This window comes from Podarcis cretensis, assembly GCF_951804945.1.
Source record: "Podarcis cretensis genome assembly, chromosome: 12".
Classification (NCBI taxonomy): Eukaryota; Metazoa; Chordata; class Lepidosauria; order Squamata; family Lacertidae; genus Podarcis; species Podarcis cretensis.
Genome location: NC_137181.1, coordinates 36,921,637 through 36,928,241, shown reverse-complemented (window position 1 = coordinate 36,928,241; position 6,605 = coordinate 36,921,637).

The following is a 6,605-nucleotide window of genomic DNA, read 5'->3' as shown; positions in this document are numbered from 1 at the left end:
TGGCATATAGAACGCAGTGACATTTGTTTCGAAAAGAGATTGGTACTTGCAGGGGGGGGCACCATAATTGTTTTGATGTGGCTATTCCTACTCTTGCCTGTAAGCCTGACTCATCATGTCATTGTGTGAAACAGGTGGAGCCGAACAAAAAGAGAGCTGGGCTGTCCAAAAACGTGCTCCGACCATAACGCGGTGAAGATGGAGATGAAACTAACAACAACTGGATCCTTTAGATGGAGAATGAATGACACCCTATTTAAGGATGAAGAGATCCACAAGAAGGCCCTTAAAACATTAAAAGATTACTTTGAGATCAACAGGAAAACAGATGTGGAAAAAAGAATAATCTGGGACGCAAGCAAAGCCGTGATGCGAGGTTTCCTAATTCAACAAAATTCTATAAAGAGGAAGCAACAAAATGAGAAGAAGGAAAAATTTTTAGAAAAAATAAAAGAAGGAGAGAAGAAGTTGAGGTCTAAACCAAAGTCCCATGAGATTTTGAGAGAAATAAAGTTTTATCAGATGCAGTACATGGAGCTTATGAACCAACAAATAGAATGGAAGATAAAGCAAATGAGACAAAGAACTTTTGAATCAGCGGATAAATGTGGGAAACTTCTGTCATGGCAACTGAAAAAAAGGCAGAAAATGAATACTGTAACAAGTCTAGAAATGGATGGAAAAATTATCCACAAACCCAATGAGATCAACAATTGTTTTCAAAGTTTTTTTAAGAAATTGTATGCACAAGGGCCAATCAACGAACAAGAAATAGAAGAATTCATCAGAAAATACGGTCTACCAAAAATTTCAGAACAAAGTAAAAGGATCTTAAATGAGGAAATAACAGAACAAGAAATAGAGGGTGCCATTCAAAACATGAAATTGGGAAAATCACCAGGACCAGATGGCCTGACGGCCAAATACTACAAAATGCTGAAAGAATGGCTGATACAACCATTGAAGGAAGTTTGCAATGAAATTTTGAAGGGGAAAAAGGCACCTGAATCGTGGAAAGAGGCTTTCATCTCACTTATACCGAAAACAGAGACTGAGAAGAACCAGGTTAAAAACTACCGCCCTATATCTTTACTCAATGTGGATTACAAAATTTTTGCAGACATTTTGGCAAAAAGATTGAAAAGAGTGTTAGCAGAAGAGATTCATAAGGACCAAACAGGCTTTCTCCCAGGTAGACATATGTCAGACAATGTGAGAAACATTATAGACATTTTGGAGCTGCTGGACGTTGATATTAACAGGAAAGCAGTTTTGATTTTTGTGGACGCGGAGAAAGCCTTTGACAACATTTGTTGGACCTTTATGAAAAAGAATCTCCAAGGGATGGGGGTAGGCCAAGGTTTTGAAAACGGTATAGGTGCAATATATTCTCAACAAAAGGCCAAATTAATTGTAAATAACGTGGTAACAGAAGAAATACCTATAGAAAAAGGTACACGACAGGGTTGCCCAATATCCCCTTTGCTTTTTATATCAGTCCTGGAGGTTTTGTTAAACATGATCAGAAAGGACCAGTTGGTTAAAGGAGTTCAGGTCGGAGTTAGACATTACAAATTAAGAGCATTTGCAGACGATTTGGTATTGACTTTGCAACAGCCAGACACTAGTACTAAAAGAGTATTAGAACTAATTGATATATTTGGTCGAGTAGCAGGTTTTAAATTGAATAGACAAAAAACGAAAGTGTTGGAAAAAAATTTAACAATGGAAGAAAGAGAGAGTTTTCAGAATGAAACAGGCTTGGAAATAACAAAAAGGGTAAAATACCTGGGGGTAAACTTAACATCCAAGAATGTGAACTTATTTAAGGATAATTATGAAAAATGTTGGTCAGAAGTTAAAAAGGATCTGGAAATATGGTCAAGGTTGAAACTTTCCTTGTTAGGCCGAATTGCTACTATTAAGATGAATGTATTGCCTAGAATGCTGTTCTTATTCCAGACGTTGCAGATTGTGGACAAGATGGATTGTTTCAAGAAGTGGCAGAAAGACATATCAAAATTTGTCTGGCAGGGCAAAAAGCCCAGAATTAAATTTAAGATTTTAACTGAATCAAAGGATAGAGGGGGGTTTGCCCTGCCGGACTTAAGACTTTATTATGAATCAGCAGCTTTCTGCTGGTTGAAACACTGGCTACTTCTTGAGAACACTGACATTTTGGATCTGGAAGGGTACGACAATAGTTTTGGTTGGCATGCATACTTATGGTACGACAAGGTAAAGGTGTATAAAAGCTTTAAAAACCATATTGTAAGGAAAGCATTGTATAACGTTTGGATTAGATACAAAGATTTGTTGGAAAGTAAAACCCCTAGGTGGGTGTCACCAATGGAAGCTAGGGAAGTAAAAAAACTTAATATGGATTCTAAATGGCCAAAATATCATGAGATTTTAGAATACGATGGAGAAAGGGTGAAACTTCAGAGTTATGAGAAACTAAAGCCTAAGGTTCGAGACTGGTTGCATTACCATCAGATAAATGAGACGTTTAAACAGGACAGGAAAATAGGATTTCAGAAAGAGAAGTCAAAACTAGAAACAGAATTGTTGGAACCCAATACTAAGAACTTATCAAAAATGTATAACTTGCTGTTAAAATGGAATACACAGGATGAAATGGTGAAATCAGCTATGATTAAATGGGCACAAGATATCGGTCATGATATTATGTTTGCTGACTGGGAACAGTTATGGACCACCGGTATTAAATTCACTGCATGTAATGCCTTAAAAGAAAATATTATGAAAATGATCTACCGATGGTACATGACCCCAGTCAAGCTTGCAAAAATATATCATTTGCCTAATAATAAGTGTTGGAAATGTAATGAGACTGAAGGCACTTTCTACCACCTTTGGTGGACCTGCCCAAAGGTTAAAGCTTTCTGGGAAATGATCTATAATGAAATTAAGAAGGTCCTTAAGTGGACTTTTCCTAAGAAACCAGAGGCTTTCCTCTTGGGCATGGTGGGCCAAATGGTGCCAAGGAAGGATAGGATTTTCTTTATGTATGCCACTACAGCAGCAAGAATTCTACTGGCAAAGTATTGGAAGACGCAAGAACTACCTACTCTGGAAGAATGGCAAACAAAGGTGATCGACTTTATGGGACTGGCCGAGATGACGGGCAGAATCCGGGACCAGGGGAAAGTGACAATGGAAGAGGACTGGAAGAAATTCAAAATATATCTTAAAAATAATTGTAAAATTGAGGAATGTTAAGATGTCAGGGGGTAAGAAGTAAAGAATTGCAGCAGTAAATAAAAAACTTAAGAAATTTTTGATGAAAGGGAATTAAGACAATGGACCTAAGGGTTGCTAAAGAATTATTAAATAAGGATGCAGGGTTGGGGAGGTATGGGGAAGTCAAAGAAAAAAGGGTATGAACCGATGAGCTTGAAGTTATACTGTTTTATATTGTTCTTTATTATTTGTGTGGAAAATTAATAAAAATTATTATAAAAAAAAAAGAGAGAGAGCTGGGCTGCCACTAGCATTTACCTTCTCAGGTTAAAGTCTCCTGGCAAAGAGGCTTAGCTCAGTGGCAGAGCATCTCTCTAATGTGCAGAATGTTCCATGTTCCATCCCCGGCATCTCCAGGTAGGGCCGAGAGAGATCCTAGTCTGACATCCTGTACAGCTGCTGCCAGTCAGTGTAGACATTATTGAACTAGATCAGGAGTCAGTAAACTTTTTCAGCAGGGGGCTGGTCCACTGTCCCTCAGACCTTGTGGGAGGCCGGACTATATTTTGAAGGGGGGGGAAAGAATGAATTCTATGCCCCACAAATAACCCAGAGATGCATTCTAAATAAAAGCACACATTCTACTCATATAAAAACACCAGGCAGGCCCCACAAATAACTCAGAGATGCATTTTAAATAAAAGGACACATTCTACTCATTTAAAAACACGCTGATTCCCAGACTGTCCAGGGCCGGGTTTAGAAGGCAATTGGGCCGAATCTGGCCCCTGGGCCTTACTTTGTCTACCCATGAACTAGATGGATGCATGGTCTGACTCAGAAAATGAGGGTTGCGATGTGTCCTCTTTTTCCAGGACATGGCTTCTTTTTTCCAGGGGTAAAATTTGAGACAAATTGCATTTATCTGCTTTGAATGGCCATAATAGCATCCTCTTTTTCTGCTCTTCAAAATATGGCAACCCAGCCTCCTCGGTTTGTGCTATCGTATAGAGGTGATTAGATGCAGTCTGATGGCAACTCAATGCACATTCTGGGGATTGCGCTACCATGCTGGAAAACTGCATGCTGAAGTCTGCATGTGCTGCTGGTGTTCATTCACCCACACCTCTGAGGCTGCCAGAAAACTAGAACGTGTTAAGATCTGACCAAATTCTGGCTGAAATACTGTTTTCCTGCTTAATACTTAAATTGCAAGTTATGGATTTTCTCAAATCTCTTTCTAGACTGAGAGACAGACAGACGGGGGGGGGGGAGGAATCACCCAAATTCACCATGCTACCTTAACTCATAGGTAAAGGTAAAGGGACCCCTGACAGTTAAGTCCAGTCACGAACGACTCTTGGGTTGTGGCACTCATCTCGCTTTACTGGCCGAGGGAGCCAGCGTTTGTCTGTAGACAGCTTCCGGGTCATGTGGCCTGTTATGTAGTGAAGTTTTACCCTGGGCCAGCAGGGGGATACTGTAGATAGTTTTCACTCAGGTCTGTAGATAGTTTTCACTCAGGTCCACGTCAGTTATTTTAGGTGGGAAACTCTGGGTTGTTGTTGCTACAATGTTGACAGCCGGCTGCCTATAAAAGCAGGCCAGCTGAGCTGTTTGCTAGTCAGTTCTATTCCAGCTTACAAAATAAAGAGCTGCTTTGGAGAAATCGCTGTGTCGTCTGCTATGTCAACCCACAACTTAACACTGGCGACGAAGGTGGGATGGATGGACATCAGAGCACAGCCAGATGCGGCCAGCCTCTGAACTGAGCTGAATCACAGAGCGAAATCACTGAGAGAAATCACTGGACAGAACCAATTCAGAGCTGACTGTTCTGGCTAAGAGCACTGTGTTCCATCCATCGCCCTTCACGCCGGCATCGGAATCATGGCTTCACTTGTGCCTCTACCGCCGTTTGCGCCAGCCTCTGAATCATGGGACTCCTACCTCGCTTGGTTCGACTGCTACCTCCAAGCCAACGAGCTGACAGAAGTATCAAAGGAGCGGAAGCAGGGCCTATTCCTCAGCCTCTGTGGGCCTGAGGTGTTTGAGACGGCCCGAGCATTGGTTGCGCCTGAAGCAGTCCAGGCAACACCGTGGGACACGATCCAAGAGAAGCTCCGCAACCACTACGCACCAAAGCCGTCCAAGATTGCTGCCCGCCATGCGTTCTACCACCGGAACCAGGCAGAGGGGGAGTCAATCAACAACTACACCACCGCCCTGTGACAGGCTGCAATGCACTGCGAGTTCCGAAACTTAGACGATGCCCTGATGGATCGAATCGTCTGTGGGGTCCGGGACATCCATCTGCAACGGCGTCTCCTCGCCAAGCCAGACCTCACGCTACAGAAAGCCATTGAGGAGGTTGTGGCCTCAGAAGCTGCTGAACGCTCCGCCCAGGAGATCCGCAAGTCCAGCAGCCCACGTCTTGATAGGAAGCCAGTTCCGGTGCATCATGAAGAGGCCAGCAGTGATGAGGCATCCTCCAGTGAAGACGATGACGTGCACCAGACAAAGCGGGAGCGCAGGAAGTTCTAACAGAAGTCCAAGGGCCAACCAGAATGTGCCAGCTGCGGAGGCAACCATTCCCGTGCCAAGTGTCGATTCAGAGACGCCATCTGTAGGAAGTGTTCCAGAAGGGGCCACATCGCTAAGGTCTGCCGATCGGCTCTGTCTGACACCCCTCCCCACCGCAGTTGGGGGCACCACGGTAGTGTCCAAGTCCCCAACCCTGCGCCTAAGCTGGTCTATGTGCCGCCGCCTCAGGTCACCGCTCGACCGGCTGCACCCGGACTTTGCCGTGGCTGAACCCCCAGGCTGTGCCAACGCGCCACGGTTATTTGTCCCAGGAAACCAGGTCTTTGCCCGGAACTATGTGGGGGACATTGCTTGGGTGCCAGCCACAGTAGTGGGAGTCACTGGATCTCGCTCGTACCAGGTGGCACTCGAAGACGGACGCTTGTGGCACCGGCACAGAGACCAGCTTAGGCGCAGGGTTGGGGACTTGGACACTACCGTGGTGCCCCCAACTGCGCCTGTGGCTCCAGAAGAGACACTTACAGATGGCGAGGCTCCACCTACACCTCCCTCGCAAACTGCCAGCGTGGAGCTGAACCAAGCCACTTCAGAGGGTCTGCCAGACTTACCACAGACTCAGACCACTCCACTTGCAGAGGCTCCACCCACAGCAGCGGATCCAGGGGATTTGGTTTCAACGCCACCTAGGGTCGCACCACAGCCTCAGCAAGAACTGTGTGGCCCTCCGGACTTGGCTACCAGTCCCCGGCGGTCTGGCAGAGTTTCCAAGTGCCCAACTTATTTAAAGGACTATGTTGTTGGACATGTATCACTGTTGGTCTAAGTATGGGAAATGTAACTGATATGCTTTTGTGCCT